Source organism: Podarcis raffonei, chromosome 1 (genome assembly GCF_027172205.1).
Source record: "Podarcis raffonei isolate rPodRaf1 chromosome 1, rPodRaf1.pri, whole genome shotgun sequence".
Taxonomy (NCBI): domain Eukaryota; kingdom Metazoa; phylum Chordata; class Lepidosauria; order Squamata; family Lacertidae; genus Podarcis; species Podarcis raffonei.
In genome coordinates this window covers 89,477,309-89,496,134 of record NC_070602.1, presented here as the reverse complement: position 1 = coordinate 89,496,134, position 18,826 = coordinate 89,477,309, and positions in this window count along the sequence as shown.

Below are 18,826 nucleotides of genomic sequence, written 5' to 3'. Positions count from 1 at the left end.
AGCTGCTCCTCCTAGTGAAAAAAAAAATGGACCAGAAAAGCTGGGAAGAACAATGCAGAAGATTGCAGGCATGTCTTAATCTGGTCATACCTACTTCTCACACCTGGTGACATGGATGAAAACTTGGACAGCCTAATTACAATGTACATAAACCATGCTCTGAAAGTCAGAGATTACTCAGAAAGAGCAACATCTAATCACATAATAAACTCTGCTCTCTGTATATGCCATTGTAAGTGAATAAGTGGATTCACCCTGTTTATATGAAATATTCTGTGAACTGGCAGCCTGATTTCATATGTGTTTACTTGGAAGCAATTTCCATTTAATTGTGTGGGCAACCTTATTCCTTCCCCACACTTCAAAGCCAGGTTGTGTGTTCCAGGGACTTCATTGTAGACTTATCTAACGCCTAGACTGCTATGTGGGAAGAATCTACGAAGATGGTACAACTAACATCAAATGAGCTTCTAGAATATTGGTGATATCACACTGGCTCAGTTAATGAGTGCCAATGCCCAGGTCTTCCCCAATAAAATCTCAGTGCAATGTAGATTTTTTTTCTTTTTCTTTTTTAAATCAAGAGTAGTGATGAACGTTCAAGTTCAATGTGAACTATATAAATCCCATTTTCATTCTGGAAGTGTTTGAAGTTGGGAAAGATGCATGTCACTTTGTTGCCCATGAAATTTGCCACTTATGAATTTATCATTATGCAGACTGATGAGACACTTTGTGAATGGGTGACCATGTGTGTAGCATATGCTATAGCCCTGGGAACACTTTTCTTCAATTTAAGTCAGAGTTGTTGAAGTGGATCAAAAGAAGCCACAAGCTCTCAAAGTGATTTAAGCAGAGCAAACATCTCAAATGGCACCAATCTGCATTTAAGTTATCATAAAGAAAGCAAATACCGAAAAGAACTCTATAATCTAAACCTTGGTTATCTAAAACTCCTAGCTTTCAACATTCAACATGCATTGCTAATAGCAGAATAAATAATGATCCAATTTATTTTTAAATCTCAGTCCATCTGAGAATGTATCCAAACATATCTTTAAGGGACTCATGTTATTTGCTGGTTCCCTGTTACATCTTTACTAGATATTCAGAAATGAAATGAATATTTTTTTTGGGGGGGCAAGTAAGCTCTGCCCCACATAATCTATCACAAGACACAGCACACAGACACCATTTGAATGGCAATGCCCATCAACTTGGGAGGATAACACTGTCAAAAATTGTGTGTGTTTGTGTGTGTGTGTGAAGGGATCTTCAAAATAAGGAATGCTTATATAATCTGGAACTCTCTGCCTGTCGAGATCAAGCAGGCACCTCATTTTAAGCTTTCTGGCACTTCCTGAAAACATTCTTGTTTAAATCAGCCCAGTGCTTTTTTCCTGGGGGGAGGCAGGGGGGCGCATACCCCTAAACATTTTGTGAATCTAAGTTTGGCCTCATCGAGGGGCAATATTCCAATATGAGTAGGAAAATGAGAGTACCCCTAAACATTTTTTTAAAGAAGAAAAGCATGGATCAGCCTACCCAGATGCTTAGAAAGTTGAGGTAATTTTAACCTGTTTTAGTATTTTAACTTTTGTAGGTTTTAAGGGTTGTAATTTTTTTTCTTGATTTCATTTTCTTATATTTTTGTAAAGTGCTTTACACTCAAGCAGTGTGTAAATTAATGAAATAATAGTAATATATAATGATGATGATGATGACGACGACGACGATGATGTAGAGCGGTAATTTTCAGCATAAAAAAGAGAAATATTTATGTTGCTATTGTTGGATAATTAGGGTATTCTGCAAGAGGCACTGCCTCCCACCTCCACCCTGCCTTGCACACGGAAAGCACAGCAGGTTTCCTGGATTAGACATTAGGAGACATAAGGCAAGATCTTCAGCATGGCTAGTTAACCTTCAACCTGCATTGACAGCTTTTTGAAGTCTTGGGTGAATCTCTCATTAATAAAAGAAGATTTCAAGAGGATTTGGGGAAACATCTTAGGCTCTACTTGGCCTTTATCCATGAAGTCCAGAGTGTTTGAAAGATTAAAGGAGAGGATAAAGGTGTTGCATTTGGAATATGGCCCTTAGATGTCTTTTATATCATGTCTGATACCTTTTATCACAAAATTAAATAGCACAGAAGCCCAGCACCATGCAGAGTTGATTTCCTTCTATTCTTTTGTAGGAGGGAACAGGCAAAGCTGGGTTTTCAACAGTAAGATTTATTAGCTTTTAGTGCTGTGTGTATGTGTGTGTGTGTAAGTTCTGATGTAGGCGGTAAATTGTTCATTTTTAAAAATGTGTGTTATAACTATATCTGAATTGTGTGAATATTATGAGGACTCATCAAGTTTTAATATAGTCTAATCCAATGCATAAACTAAAGACACAGATGCTATAAAACATAGGACCGAGACTGGTTTTGAGTCCTGTTTTCTACTGGCTGAGCTTATGGATATAATAAAATGTCTCAGGTCTTGCAGAGAAAAACCCATGTACATTCTGTGCCACGTGGTATGAACCACATATAATGTGAAAGAAAGCCTGGTTTGATGAAACAACATTGGACCTACAGAAGTATTTAGGCCTCCAGTAATGTAGTGCCTATATAACTAGAAGATGAATGAGTAAAATTATTAACCACCTGGATAAACTCTTCAACCTTGAGTACAATAAGCAATGACCCAGGCATAATGACTATCTCTAATGATCCATTTATAGAAAAATATGAAATTACTGATTGGAAATTAATAAATAGCATAATCAAGGTACGACAGAACAGACTGACCACTCTTTTAAAAAAATGCTTACAAGTGTAAATATTAGCTATTCCAAGGTCTGCTTGCTCTTTGAAAAAGTAAACTATGATTCTTGAATTGCATGTGCTCTGTGATGTGTCTAATGTTATGGAAATGCTTGATAGGGAGGAAACCATATAGAAAGATGATCTATATAACAGTGAAGCTAATAATTAAATCAATTCATCTTGATGACATAGGTTGGGAAGACAGAAGGGATGAAAACCAAAATCTCATGGTCAAGCAGCTAGGCAATATTTAAAATGCAGGTGCAAAGCTGGACTGAATAATGACATGGGTGTAAAACTTTGATTCTCCAAGGGCAGAGTGACCAGATGTCCCCAATTTTAAGAAGCATCCTTTATTTTAAATTATTGTCCTTCTCCCAAAACCTCATAGCCAGGTGTATTGTAATGCATCTCCCTTAGTTCAAATGCTGCTTTTTTATTTGCTTTCATGCATAAAGTCTAAAAGCGATCATGTGATAGCATTGGTTTGGTTTTTGGTGTTTACTGATAAAGGAAAGAGCTGTTGTCAGCTCAATGCTACAGTCTGGCTTTTCATTTCAGAAGGACAGCAGCAACTGCGTTCAGACACAGTAACAAACCACAAATTGTTATTTTGAGAGTAGTTGCTCTGGGCTTCAGGTCTGCAGACTCCAATTTCTCTGTTTTCTTTCACTGAACATGAGGGAAAGAGACTAGAACTTCCCACTTCTAATTTGTGGCAAACTATGTTTTTCTGTTTCATCTGAATGTCACAAGTTAAGGTTTGGGCAATCCATAGTTTGCAATAAAACTCAGGATCAGATTATCCAACAATTCACCAGGCTTACAGGAATGCACTGAAAGCTTTAAAGTATTGGTGGACTATCACTCCATTTTGTGGACAGGGTCAAATAAAAATCATAACCCAGTACACTTCTGGTTGAGGATGGGTTTTCTTCCTGGTGTATTAAAGTCATTTGTGCCCCATGTTCAAAACATGACATTTCTCATGTAAACAGGTAGTTCTCATGAAACCCTGGAACAAGGGGAGAAGAAATACATTGCTGCTCTGTCTGGAAAAGCTGTCTAGCTTCCTCCAGTGTTTCAGCAGGGCAGAGAAAATGGCCAGTCACGCCTCCAATCAGATAGAAATGATATTAATCCTCCATCTGTCTCCCTGATCAAGTGTACCCATGATAAAATTTGATTTGTTTACAGCAACAGTGTTCCATCGATAGAAGTGACTCCTTTTGGAACCATTATGTTAATTGCAGTCTTTGGGTGATGCATGAGAAGCGTGTGAGAATAGGGGCAAAGATGTTGTTGTACAGAGCTTCTTTCAGCTTAATTATATGCTGGGGAGAACAACAAGAAGGGGCCACTTCTTGTTCCCTCTCTGGCAATTTCTAAAGGCAAAAAACAAAAAAACCCAACACAGATGTCAGTGTCAGAAACTGAAAGAATAAAAAAAAATGACATTTATTATTACAGAACGGAGCATGGTTCATTTATTGCTACCACTCCAAGTGAAGATCTCTTCTGTATATTTCAGAAGACATTATCTTTCTGAACCAGGTGGGACGCTTTAGAAAAGATACATAGGATCCACATGCTTATCAGTGTCCTTATTTACCTAAAACCACTTTCGACTTTGCCTCCACTTTCTGTCTCTCTTTAACCTGCACAAGTACAATGCATCAAAAAGATGAAGCAATTGCACACACTCTTTTTCATCTCCCCTGACAGGCAAGTGTGCGCCATAGACCAACTCTTTTCCAGGGGAAATAAAAGGAAGAGGTGTCCATACCTCATTTGCCTCTGCGGTAGAAATGCATCATATCGTCACTGAATGGTACCATAAAAAAGACGTATTTGGTCATTCCCAGGGAAGTGAAATACAGGGTGGTTTGTGTGCTTCTGGCAAGGGAGGAAATGCGGGGAGGGCAGAGGGAGAACTGAGGGCTTATTCAAGCCTGATTATTTTTCTCTACTTTTCAACCTGCTAGGAACAAGGGGGGAAAAGTCAAGAAATCCCTCTCAAGAAATTAATTTGCCATGTTATGGAAGAACCAGCTCAAATTCTTTAGTCCCTGTAAGAAAATTTAATGTTTTATTATTTATCGAGAGGATATCTAGACCACATTTCATCACATCAAAACAATCACAGGATAGTTCCAGGTTGTATTATAAAACCATTATATCATGTAAAATATAAGGCAGTGTGTGTGGGCGTGCCAAATTTTGGCATTGCACAGGGTGCTGGTGAAATTTTAAATCCCAAAGTCCACCACTGCCTAAGAAATAGGTAACAGTGTTTAACGTCTTTAATTTTTAATACAACTTATAATTTCTCACTTTACTCTTGATTCATTCAATAAATATGCCAGAAACCTAGGATTCAATAACAATGTTTACTTGGAGGATATCACCCATGTTCATTGCCTGCAAATAAAAAATGTCCAAACCACTTAACCCAGTTCCAAGAATGCAGATATTTGTACTTATACAGTCAAAATCCTTCCTGGAACCTTCTGTTTTTATCTGATGTGTACACACCCACCCCCCCACACCCCATAAAAAAATAATAATAAATGTACCAGTCTTCACGTTATGTGCCTTGTTATAATGATGGGGCTTACAATCTGATTTCTTTAGCTCACACTTTTCCACATAGGTAGCATGGGTACCTTTGTTGTTATTGTCTCTGTATTTCCCATGCTCTCAGAACAGTTCCTCATATTTCAGATCAAGGTGAGAGGATGATAAATACGGTATAAATAATAGGACTGGCTTCAAAGATAAATAGGCAGTCGCTTGCTCTATGTTCGAGTGAAAGCGCATTCTAACAAAATACAGAGCACATGTGATATAAACCAGGAATTTGCTTCCATTTGTGGCCATTTATCTTGACAGCATATAAGGCAGTGTGTGATCTAAGGGAAACAAAAGAATGATGAAGGGAATAGGGAAGACAGAAAATTAAGAACTGTTACACATTTCTAAAGATAAATGAAAAGAAATGCAGAATTCAATTTTACCCTACTTTAAAACTGAATAATGGTTGAGAGAGCACGGTGGGATTTAATTGGGATGGTCAAATTCCAATTTTGGTTTTTCTCAGTTTCTCATTTTTCTAGTGTTAAGTTCAGTCTTCCACATTTTCCCATCACTTTCTGATTTTTTTTTAAGTCCCCATGAAAGATAATTATCATTTCAATGCAAATTTCTTCTAATGCACACTCCTTTGTATCAAATTTTGCCTGATATATACACATTTCCCCAAGCAATTTCCCCTAATATAATGCATTAACCTAGCATTTTTGTACACAGTATTTGCTTTGAGAACTGCATCACAAATCCCAGAGAAGTACAAATTTAAAAGGATGCCTGCGTTTCAGCTCACATATTGTTTCAGAAAGGGAAAATTAGGTAGATTTGCATTAAAATCTGAATTCTTTCTCCACCTCAAGATTTTAACTTTTAAAGTTTCATCATGTTTCTTGTTCAGCTGCTTAGAACCTGGGACACTGGTGGACAACTCAAGCCAAGAATGAAATTAATCCACAAACTCTAACCTTAATGCTTAATTGGCCATCATAATGGAAGGGCAGAGGCAGTAATAAGTGCCAAAAAGAAATAATGGGTTTTATACATATAACCATTAAAATTAATTAAAACAAAACTCTCAAATTGTCATTTGCATTTGGAAAAAAAACTGCATTTTCTCTGGGAATCCATCTTAATTATGACAGAATTATGGAAGAAACTTGCCAAGGACAAGCTTTGGAGAACTGAAATAAAATTCTTTAGCATGACAAGGTCATTGCTGGAAGTCAAACACACATCCAAAGTAATTGATGTGCAGTAGCCTTACTTGATACATACTTGAAAAACAGAGGTGATACATGGATGATAACAGCAGTTGTCTTAAAGTATCTGTATGATCTGATGATTTTGACCCATGAAGCCTTAAATGGCTCAGGATTGCAATACCTCAAGGAGCCCTTCTTCGTGTGCCTCCTCCACAAGAGGTCTGGAGGGTGGTAACTCAAGGAAGAGCCTTTTCTGTGGTGGCCCCCCATTTGTGGAATGCTTTCCCCAGGAAGGCTCGCCTGGTGCCTTTGTTACATACCTTTAGCCTCCAGGCAAAAATGTTTCTCTATAACTGGGTCTTGGGCTGATTAACATTCCACGGCCTTTTTAATGTGTTTGTGGGAGGGGAGATATTGGTTTTGTTTTCTTTCATTTTTTTATGTTGTGAAGCACCCAGTGATCTTTGGATGGAGGGTGGTACACAAATTTAATAAATCATCATCATCATCATCACTACTACTACTACTGCTACTACTATTCACACAATCCTAAGGAATACTTATAACCAATTAATTCAGTGAGACTTACTTCTAAGTCCAGGTACTGATGGTGACCTTTTAAACAGCTTCAGCTTTCCTGCAAGCTTCACCTTTCCTGGAGAAGATGGACCTGACATCAGCCACTCATGACCTAGTGTCAGGCTTGAGGAATCGTCTCCCACCCCCACCCTCCATGGCACCAAGAGGCAGGGAGGAAACAAGCAAGTTCTTACGTATGGTTTATTCAGTCATTACGGTCAAAGACAAAGAATTCCGGTCATTCCCCATAATGGAGTTGCTTGCACTGAGCTTCTCCCCCTTCCCCCTCTAACAACAATCCCTGTGTAATGGTTGGGTCTTTCCCACAGAAGTGAGACAACTCCGGCAGCAATTAACTCAGGTTTATTGCTGAAAACACACAAATCACTCTGGAGCTCAGTCACTCAGCGTCTGCTTCCAAATTAGCTGTTGCCGAGTCTGAGTTCCGCCCCTTCCTCTTCCCACCTTTATAAAGCCCCACTTACACTTCCTTTCCTGTTTACACCTCTCATTAATTCTTGCGAGCCTACGCGTCTTGGGATGGGATATTTCTGTCAGGAGCTTGTCCTACACTTGAGTAGGACCCTGGCAGAGACACATGCCTGACTGGCATGTTCTCTCCATGCTGGTCGTTCGTTCGGGAGCTTCAAAAGCTTTCTTCTGCCCAAACATCACAGCGACTGATGCCAACAGACACCGGCACACTTAGGGATCCTCAGAGTCTTCGCAACTTGCGTAACAGACCTCAGCAACCCAGCATTTGGGCTAATCTACTTTGTTTACATATAAACACACACGGAGCACTGCAACATGGCTCCCTCTCTCTCTAGCATCAGACAGCAAAGAGAGAAAGAAAGAAGGACAATAGTCCCACTTCACAGAACACAGTAAATCAAACATCCTGTCTCCGTCACTTCCCACTTTGTGGAGTCAAAACATACACCGTCATGTGAAAGACAACAATCCCATGACTGCAATCACGGAGCAGGAATTCTAACAATTTCCGGTGGCCCTCCCTCTGAGTCCAAGCTTAAACTGTCAGTCTGTGTCTTCTCCCTGGAACTCCCTCCTTCCTTCTCCTTGTTCTCAAAACTCAGCCTTCTACTGCAACTTGGCTGCTCCTCCCTCGTTCCGCATTCCTGCCTAATTACCTCCTCCTGTCTCTCCACACTCTCCCCCTCTGTCAGCAATGGGACGCAGCTGACAAACTGCTTCTGTGGCATCTGTCTGTGGACAATTGTCTCTGGGCTCTTTGTTCTTGCACCCTTAACTAACACTGTGTTTTGGGAGAAGGGGGGTCAGTTATGCTGTCCATTGACATGTTAGCTAGCTGCTCTGCTTCCCCTCCTCCTTCTCCTAACACAGCATAACTCACCTGTCTGTAACCCTGCTCTAATTCGAGCCTGCCTTCCTCATCCTGGAAGCTACAGAGGGTGTGTCCTCCACCATTCCTCCTCCTCTTCAGTCCAGCCCCTGACATCTAGTCAGCTCCAGGGTAGATGAGAGTAATGTGCTTTAAGGGTACCGTAGAAATCCATTTGGAAACTTCACATGCTCCAAAATGTGGTTGCCACGGTTTTAGTTGGAGATAGTAGATCAGATTGCATTTTGATACTAACAATTAAGGTGCTAGATTTGATCTTTAATTATTCCTTTCACCACTGAAGTGATTGTTTCATATTTCAGCCTGTCATTGGGGGGAATAATGGTGAGGAATGCAGTACACTGGTTCTAGATCATATGAGATACAATGAGCTTGTAGATTCTGGAAAATTTGTGGGATTTGTTCTTCCCATTTTCTCTCTTATAGTCTTATTCTTGAGGGGGTCTGGAGCATGCCTTCTCATTATTATGCATCTTAGAAAAATAACTACCCCCTGCTAAGACGAACTGGTAGACTTAACAGGTGCAATGTTTTTTTAGAAGCAACTCCCACGGAATTCAGTGGCACTTACTCCCTAGGGTTGCAGTCTGAATAATCGAAGCTTAAGATTGCTATACTAACCTCACTTACCTGGGAATAAGCCCCACTAAATTCAGCAGGACTTATTTCTGAACAAACATGTAGAATTACATTGAAAATGATCAAACATTTTTTTCTTTATCTGTAATTGGTGACTTATTAAGTGTGGTTAAAGCAGTGGGTAAAAATCAAGCAATGAGTAATGGAAAAATGGCACACACCCCTGTGAAAGACAGAAGCAAATTCGTGTGCTGACCTAGAAATTCTTCCACTCAGAACATCACCCACCACAAAGTTCCAAGGATGTTGCAAATGCATCCAATAGATGTAATCCTGTCGTGTCACATACTTCAGTGGTGATTTGACTGCAGTGCCTAGAAAGTACAGTATGTTGCCAAGGTAATATATACTGATACAAAACCAGAATGACAAGAAGAGATACCCACTCCCAAATACATTCTAAAGCAGGGGTGCCAACTTGAATAAAATATGTGGGGCAGGTAAGCCCCACCCTGCATAATCCATCATGTGACATGGTGCAGGCACACTATTTGAATGACAATACACATCAACTTTTTTGGGGGGACACGCAGCCCCCTCAAATATTTTATTGGGGGGAGAAGGGACCTCGACACCTAGGAGTTGGCCCCTATGTTCTAAACATTTTCCTCATACGTTTTCCTCATACCCATTAAAAATGAATTAGAAGCTCTCATTTGTACAATGAAACTATTGCCACCCATCTACTTTAGAAAATAACAAAAGTTGGGAATGCAATGTGCCTCCTATAGGCTAACTAGAATTTTCCTGCACGATTGTTCTAAGGAGGAGGGCATGCTATTCCATGCTATTTGAAAATATTCCAGTGGCATCAGATGTTCATCCTGGTCCAAGATTAATCCCACACCAACAGTTTTGCTGCCTTTGTTCTGGTGTAATGAAAGATGTCTAGATGCACCAGAATGAACTGCCATAGCTATTAGAAATCAGGTCACTGGAGAAGTTATCCCAGGCCAGACTCAGAAATTAACTTACGTCTCAAATAACAAATCACAAACAAATACAACCTATGTAGCATCTGTGTCATGAGGTAAGCAAATTAGTCTACATCACAGCTTTTGGCTTTCAGTTTTGTCAATAGCTGCTTAAAAGTAGTGAGGTATGAGATGAATTTGTATCTAGCCTCTTCTTGTAGGAGGCAGCAGTGTGCGCCCTCCTCAGGAGGACCTCCCTGGACCCAGAAGGGATAAACAACTAATGCCCAGTGGCAGATATCTCTTCTTGGGGCGATGGGCCTCGTGACCCATCTTCAGAAATTATTGGAAGAGATTGAATATCAATGTCCATTTCAGTCTGGCTTCAGACCCATTTATGACACTAAATCTTCCTTGGTTGCCCTAGAAGTGTGACCCTGCTTCTTCTCCTTGACATCTTGGCAGCTCTCAACACTCTTCTGGAGTGGCTCCGGGAGGTGTGGGTTGAGGACAATGTGCTTTCATGGTTCTACTCCTACTCACAGAGGCGTGTCATGGGTGTTGTCCTGTGGTGTCCCTCAGGGTTCCCCCCCCATTGTATTTAACAGGAGATTTGGAGTGTCACCAATATGAAGATGGTCCATCTTATTGTCAGGGACCGGGCAGAGGAGGAATGGTGGAGACCGCCTCCCCAGCCTGACCCTTCCAGAGAAGAAGAAGACAGTTCAGAATTACAACAGGGCTTTGAGGGAGATCACAGCTCAGAGGCAGATGAGGAGAAAAGCTGGGAAATCATGGGAGAGGAGGAGGAAGAAGAAGAAGCACCAGGGAGGCAACAGCTGATGGACACAGTGTCTTTAGAAAGCATTCCAGACCCGCCCTCCCAGAACATGGCAGGCCTTGAAAGTAGGAGAGCAAAGATCTCAAAGGTAGAGGGCACTTTTCAGCACCCATAGCAATGACTCATGAGAAAGTGGGAGTGAGGGAGGGGGTGTAAACTCACACGGGACGATGCCATTATTCCAAGAGGCTGCATTCCCAAGCCTCTCTCTGTGACTATTGAATAAAAAAGCAGTTGGTAAGGACTTTTCCTTGTCTTATCCATTCCTGGCAACCTGCCATGGGGGTTGGTTCCTCTGCCACCTGACACTTATCCAGCATCCTCCTCTCATGCTGCTTCCAGGACTGGAAGTGGAGCATAGTTGTCATGGCCATGAGCAAATTGGTAGCCTAGTCCTCCACGGGTTTGTCTAACCCTCGTTCAAGTTGGTGGTCTTCACTATACCTTGTGAGAGGAAACGTTGAGGAAGTGGGAGAAGCAACTTTTGCTGATCCCTCTCCGCCCTGCAGCCCACTGTAGCTACCTGCAGATCTGCTCTGGAGGGCTGGGGGACCTTCCAGAATGATATGGAAGCTGCCTGGGGATGGGGGAATAAGCAAAAATTGCCGTTCCTTCCTCCTACAGGAGCCTCCGGTTGGAGCACCATCCCTCCCTCAAATGAAAGACATGCTTCTGTTTGCCAAAGTGTAGCTGTGGCTCCAACCCTCTTGTCCTTTTGAAAAAAAAGGCAAGGGGCAAAATAATTCACAGCAGCTTAAATAATAATAGCAAAAAAGTTGCCTACTGCTGAAAATGGTGACTGAGTCATATTGCCACGCAAAATGCATTTCAGTTAATCTGAATGAACCACTGAAGCTCGGCACTAACATTTATCAATAATAAGCGAAATAACAATGATTAATAAACACAGAGGGCCTCTGATTAAGTATATGCTTGAGCTGTCTTTGAAATCCTTTCCCCATTTTTCTGATTAATTTGACAAATGTCTGTTTCCTTGCTCTATTCATTAACCACGGCACAATGCATAATCGGATGGAGAGGGGTGGGTGGGGGACTGATTTGAAGAATGAAATGAGTCTGATTTTCTTTAATGATGCTACATGGGGAATGTTGCATTGCCCTGATTTTCAATTAATATACAGCACTCAACTCAATTCTTAATTTCAGACGCCTTGTTCGCAGGACTTGCTCACTCCCCTGCCAGGGTCCTTGTTCATGTCAAACTGACTTTGGTTTAGTTATCCCTTTTTCTGGGGACTAACAGCAGGATGGAAAACGCTTTAGGTTTAATGGTGAGAGAATAACTACACTACCTGATGCCGAAAATGAAGTAAGTGGGCAAAGTGGTCATTAGCACACCAAGTTGCAATTCAAACATCACTTGATTTGATTGAGGTTCAGGGACATGTACCAATTAGATTTCACTAGTTAAACTGCAGAGTATTGACTCTGCAAGCTTTTCACAAGCTAAAGTGCTTTAGAAAAACAATTCCTACATGGAAACTTTTTTTTTCTTTTTGCAAAGATGCTTCCCTCCTCTCAATCTTATTTGTATTTTGTCTGATTCCTTAGGAAACTTCAAATGCGAAAGTACGCCATCCCTATTGAAAACTACCAAACCACTTAAACCCTTTCATTTTAAACTTGAAAATCTCAGAGGTCAACTCAGCCTGAGCTCAGGTAAATGCTCCCATTGACTTGGTGGGGCACGCTGTTCGAGAAAAGTGTAACTAAAAACGGAATAAAAGCCTTGGTGAGGAGTCCAGGTAGAAAATTATCACAGCAGAGAGGGAAGAAAGATTTGTAGTTCTAAAACATAACAATTGCAATTGCTACAGATTCCTGTTTTACACTAAGTTTATGACTGAAAGCTTGGAAAGATGGGATAGGACTATCAAGAGGTGGAGATAACAGCAGTGGTAAAAGCATCATGCTTAAGTGTAGCATAACGGATAGAGTATCAGACTAGGACCTGGGTTCAAATCCCCACTCGGCCATGAAACTCACTGGGTGACCTTGAGCCAGGCATAGTCTCTCAGCCTAACCTGCCTCACAGGGTTGTTGTGAAGATAAAATGGAGAGGCAGAGAATGACCTACACTAGAGAGCCAGTGTGGTGTAGTGGTTAAGAGCGGTAGTCTCGTAGTCTGGGGAACCGGGTTCACATCTCCACTCCTCCACATGCAGCTGCTGGGTGACCTTGGGCTAGTCACACTTCTTTGAAGTCTCTCGGCCCCACTCACCTCACAGAGTGTTTGTTGTGGGGGAGGAAGGGAAAGGAGTGCTTGGAAATTGCTGAGAGTCTTGGAAGACCACTTGATGGTTTTTTTCATGCCTGTTGAAGTAGCACTTGTGATGTGCTGCTGTAGATGCTGAATGCTTTTAAATTGCATTTTTACAGGCACACCGAGGACCACCCACCACCCAATGAAGCTCATGGATTGCTGGTGGTCCACAGACCACAGTGTGGAAATCCCTGTTCTGGATGACTCTAAAGTTTAATATTTGGGCTTGTCTGGCCTCTGTGCTTCTGGCTTTGTTGTGTTGTTGCTGCAAGTGGCTACTTTGGGTTAGGGGTTGCCTGAAAGCAGGGACCAGTCTAGCATGCAAGGCCAGGGAAGTATCATTGCTCAGAATAGGCTGCAAATTCTTGCTGATAGGAGCTAGAGGTGTTTCTGCCATTTTATTTTCTATGTTTATCTTGTAGCAGCTCTCGAGGTATCAGTCTGGCCTTGTTGGTCTACTTTTTCATTTCACTTGGTGGGTTGTTTAGGGAAAAGATTGGTGCAAACTCTTACAGTGTGTGTGCATCCAATGGGTCAGAAGAACAGAAGTGACTGTATCACAGGGCTTGGCTATAGATCAGAGGTGGCCATCCCTGATTGGTGCAAGGGCCACATTCACCATTGGTCGGCCTTCAGGGGATTGCATGGCAGCAATTGGTGTAGCCAGTGCTTTTTTCCGGGGGGAGGGGATGCAGGGGTACATGTACCCCTAAGTATTTTGTGAATCTAATGGGAGAAGAAACTCTTTTTATTAATAGTTTCTTCTCTAGCATGGTGAATTGTTAGTTCCGTTGAATAGCACAGTGAATCGTCAGTTCTGTTGCTACCCCCGATGGTGGCCTCATTTCTTTTCCCGGTGTTTCCTGAGTCTCAAATGGAAGTGAGCATTTAATATGTGAAGCAGTGTGGAATGTGGATGTGTGGTATTTTACTGATGAAAGTTTGGCCTCACTGAGGTGCAGTATTTCAATATGAGTAGGAAAATTACTATTTTTCATCATCATGAGGTAATGCATGTTCTTTGTACTTTTGCTCCATTTACTGTATTTATTTTCCCCGATTAGAACTATAAAATGGTGATTTTCTTGAGTCAAAATGAGAGTACCCCTAAACATTTTTTTTAGAAATGGCACTGCATCTAGCCACCTCTCTCTCTCTCTCTCTCTCTCTCTCTCTCTCTCTCTCTCTCACACACACACACACACACACACACACAGCCCCCTCACCTTATCTGATCCATGCAGGCTAGCTGAGGAGAGATTTAAAACTTTGCACATGCCACAGTGTTATGTCTACTTTAAATGTTTCATCTTTTATGGAGGCTTGGGGCAGGGGGCCTTATCTGGGTTGGCCACCCATGCTGTAGACAACAGACGTTGTGGTGTATTTTGGGCAGAAGGTGGAAGCCTGTAGATATGTTTAGCAGTAGATATATGAAGCGGTCAATTCGTTTGCATCTGGATGTGCATCTGACGGGGGGTGTTGCACCGCACAAATGGGGTGTGCATTTGACTGTGCATCTCAGTTCACATTACGCTCCTGCTAGTTGTGTGCTGTTATGCATGACTAAACTGAATTGGTGCGAATTTCTTGCCATGTTTTGCTGGAAGGCAATGAAACCAACAGCACAGCATGGCAAGGCGGGGTGTGTTGGCTTTATTAACTAGGCAATGGGGATACATTCCTTGTCCCGCTGCACCACCACCAGCAGATCAGGTGCGAAAAGAGTAGAAGCCGTGGGTTTTTGAACACTTTTATAACCTCTCCAACAGGAACTTTTACAGCAAAAATAAAAGCTGATGAACATTTGATGCTTTGTTAGTACCAAGCCATCTGTCAATGCTAAACCCCAAATTGCTACTCCACTTTGAAGCACACGTTCCTTCAGCTGCTACTTAATCTCTAAAACCATTAATCCAGCATACATGTCTCCAGCAAGTGCAGCACAGAGGTCACAAGAAGGAGAACTCAGTTCAAGAATTAACAAAAAAAATTGGTCAGCATTAAGCCTCCGTCAGCTATACGGGGATCATCATTCTGTCGCACTTTAACAGGTTTGTTGTTAGTGATGGGTATTTTTTTGGAATTAGGGGAGTTTGGAATATGAGCTGTCCTAGTTTATAATGGTTACCTCAAATATGAGCTGAATTCAGACCCTTCCAAATTTAGATTCAGCTCAGATGCTAGTCCCCCCATCACATGGGAAAGATGTCACCATTGGGAAGGGGGAAAGTGAGAAAGACATACTTCATGGTTGTGGGTTATTTTAAATTGTTTAAAAAGTTGTTTAATAATGTAACCCTCCTTGGGACCTTATGGTGAAGGGTGAGTAATGAATACAATCACCACCACCACCACCACCACCACCACAACAACAACCTTATTAAAATTTGAAACAACACTGCTAAGTGCATGATTTTGTTCCTCAGATACTCTCCAGGTGAGAAATTGCACTCCTGGACATGCCCACAAGCATCATTTCTACTTAAGGAAAGGCAGCCAAGGCTTCTCTCTCTTGCAGGCCATTAACACCATGACTTACCTCTCCTTATCATGATGCCCTCCCTCTTTAGGAAAAGGGTGGAAAACTGTAAATTATGATAGGCTTGCATTTCATCCTTATCCTCCCCCCGGCAGCCCCCCCCCGCTAATTCAAAACATTTCAATTTTATTTTAATTTATTTAGTACTTTCTAAGAAGCTTGGGCGGCAGCGAGGAAGTAATAGATTCTAAAGCACAGTGAGGCTGCCTGTCCTGTTGAAGGATTACTTAGCTCATGTCATGTACTTTGAACACTTGGAAAAAGCTCAATATAAATGCTCAGTTTTACGGTTGCTGTTGGTTGCAAAGGGGGAAAATGTATTATTGCATGGAGCTGGGTGATGCCAAAGACATATGGCCAAGCAGATCAGATATAACAAAGGTAGGGAACCTGAAACGCCTCAGATGTTGTTGGAATACAACTCCCACTATCCCTCACTGCTGTCCTGGTTGGCTGGGGCTGATGGGAACTGGAGCTGAACAAATATCTGGAGGATCTTCCCTTCGTCTTTTCTGGGGTCTAACAGAGTCTCCTTCAGGCATGCCTGCTATATGAAAGGGTTCAGTTTCTTTTAAGTTGAAGGAAATGGCGCTGGCCTGAACCCGTGCTGCTTAATGAAGGGAAATTGGGATCATAAAGTAATCGCTAGTGTGTAATGGTTCTGCTGTAATCCCTCCTCCCCTGGTATGCATAGATGTTTCAGCATCAGCTCAGGTAAGAATTATTTGCAGGATAAAGTCAAATCGTTACCAGCTTTCTACCTATGCACACCCCAAATCAATAATGTGCACGTAAGGAGTAAGGAGTAGATTCAGCAATAACTTGCCTCCAGCTTATCCTTTGCCAGGGGATGTAAATCAGCACCTCTCCCACCAAGTTAATAAGGCCTGAGTGTATTTACTCAATTCCGACTGAATATAAAAAGCACGCAATTTGGCCCAAAGCAAACAAATGCAGGCGCAAGCACTCCGTCTACGACTCGGTGACATTTATATTGTAGTAAAAATGGATTCAGAATTGCACTGGTCTTTAAGAGTGGAAATAAATTACAATCAATTAAAAGATTTGTGGTTTGATTTTTTTTTTAAGGAAGACAGGAAGTAAAATGATATAAATCAGAATTTCTTTAAAGGCCCAGAAAAGAGCACGTGGGAACCTTAATAAAACAATTTACTGAAGAATCATTAGTTTAAAGCAGTTCCAGGAATTCTGCTTTTGGCTCTCTAATGATCCATGAAAGTTGAATTCAATCAAAAATGATTTAACAGCAGAACAGTTGAACTCTGTCGACTTTTGCTTGCTTGCTTATTTCTTATTCTCTCTTTTGAAAGCAAAGGGCCCCCTTTGTGTATAAATAATGTCAGTTTCTTTGCAATCCCTCCCAAAAAGCTTCCCATAGAAATGTTATTTCATTCCTTGGAGGTAGTTTGCAGCTTTATTGACCTTTGTTCTCCGTTCCCTTGATGGTATCACATACACCCAAAACCTGATAGTGGTAGCTTACTGGATATGCACAATCAGTTTGCTAGTCTGGGGAGACTTTTGAGAGCTCATACATTAGCCTCTGACTTTCCAATCCATTAATTCCGTTGTTCTTTGCCTGTTGGGAGCTGTATTGTCTCTTGTAAGAATAACAGATCACTGCCGAAGCTTTTAAGCTCTATTACTAAGAAAAGTTGGCTATGCAGTCAGACTGTCTCTGCTAAAATATATACTTTCTGTTGCCAAACTTTAAAGATCAAGTTAACCAGAGTGTATTATTTTGCAGGAATGATCAGGGCAGTTCCCTTACACCCATGGGGTCAGTTCGTTGATATTTTACATTCACAAAACTGCTGGCGGTTTTCTTGGTATACTAGGCATTCCAATGACAGCATTTGAAAAGGTCACTTTCATAAAAACTGTAGCATTTTTCAAAAACAGATGTATGTTCCCTTGAGCCTGATTTTCACATGCCCTGGATCCTTAGGAATCAAGTAGCATGCTGTCTACTTCTTCTGAAGTATTTCCCCTTGTTAACCTAACACCATGACTGGCTTGGTGGCTGTTTCCAGTTTCCGGAAAATAATTGCCAAGGCTTATCTATGAAACTTTGGTTGAGAAGCAGTGACTTTTATGCTTAAGTATACCCCCAACCTCCAAACCCATTGGGATCCACCTGTCTTGGGAGACAATGCAGGAGTGTGCCTTTGGGGGTGAAGTCAAATTGTTGGAAGCTAGGTGCTTAACAACAACAACCATGGGCATCTCTGAAATAGCATGCATGAAACTTGCCTCCATGAAGCAAAGTGCATGCATGGTCAGCCAAGGAAATGGATGCAAAGATGAAGAAGAAGAAGAAGAGTTTGGGTTTGATATCCCGCCTTTCACTCCCCTTCAGGAGTCTCAAAGCGGCTAACAATCTCCTTTCCCTTCCTCCCCCACAACAAACACTCTGTGAGGTGAGTGGGGCTGAGAGACTTCAAAGAAGTGTGACTGGCCCAAGGTCACCCAGCAGCTGCATGTGGAGGAGCGGAGACGCGAACCCGGTTACCCAGATTACGTGACTACCGCTCTTAACCACTACACCACACTGTTCAATCCAAAAGTTAGGCACAAGCAGTTCTTTGTCTTCTGGGCAACAATGGAGATGTGTGTGATCTCAGACGTTGGCCATTGTGTTTCCAGATGTTGATGGGTTCCAGCTGCCAACATTCCATCCTGACCGTTGGTAATGTCAGCTGGGGTTGATGGGAGTTGAAATCCAACCACATCTGGAAGGCCACAGGTTTCCTACCCCTGTCATACCATAATGATTTAACATTCAGAACTGTACTACGCAGTGCCACCAAGTCTGCTCAGATCTCTTCTTATTGATTTCAGTGGAATATATTCTCACCTATGTGTGCAGAGGATTTCAGCCCTAGTAACAGAATATATTGCATTCTTTAGCTGCAGATTGTCTTTCACTGCCATGGCTGCTCTAAGATACTGCCCCCAAACAATCTGATATTGGGGTTGTATTTAACATAGTGCTACAGTGAGTGTTCTG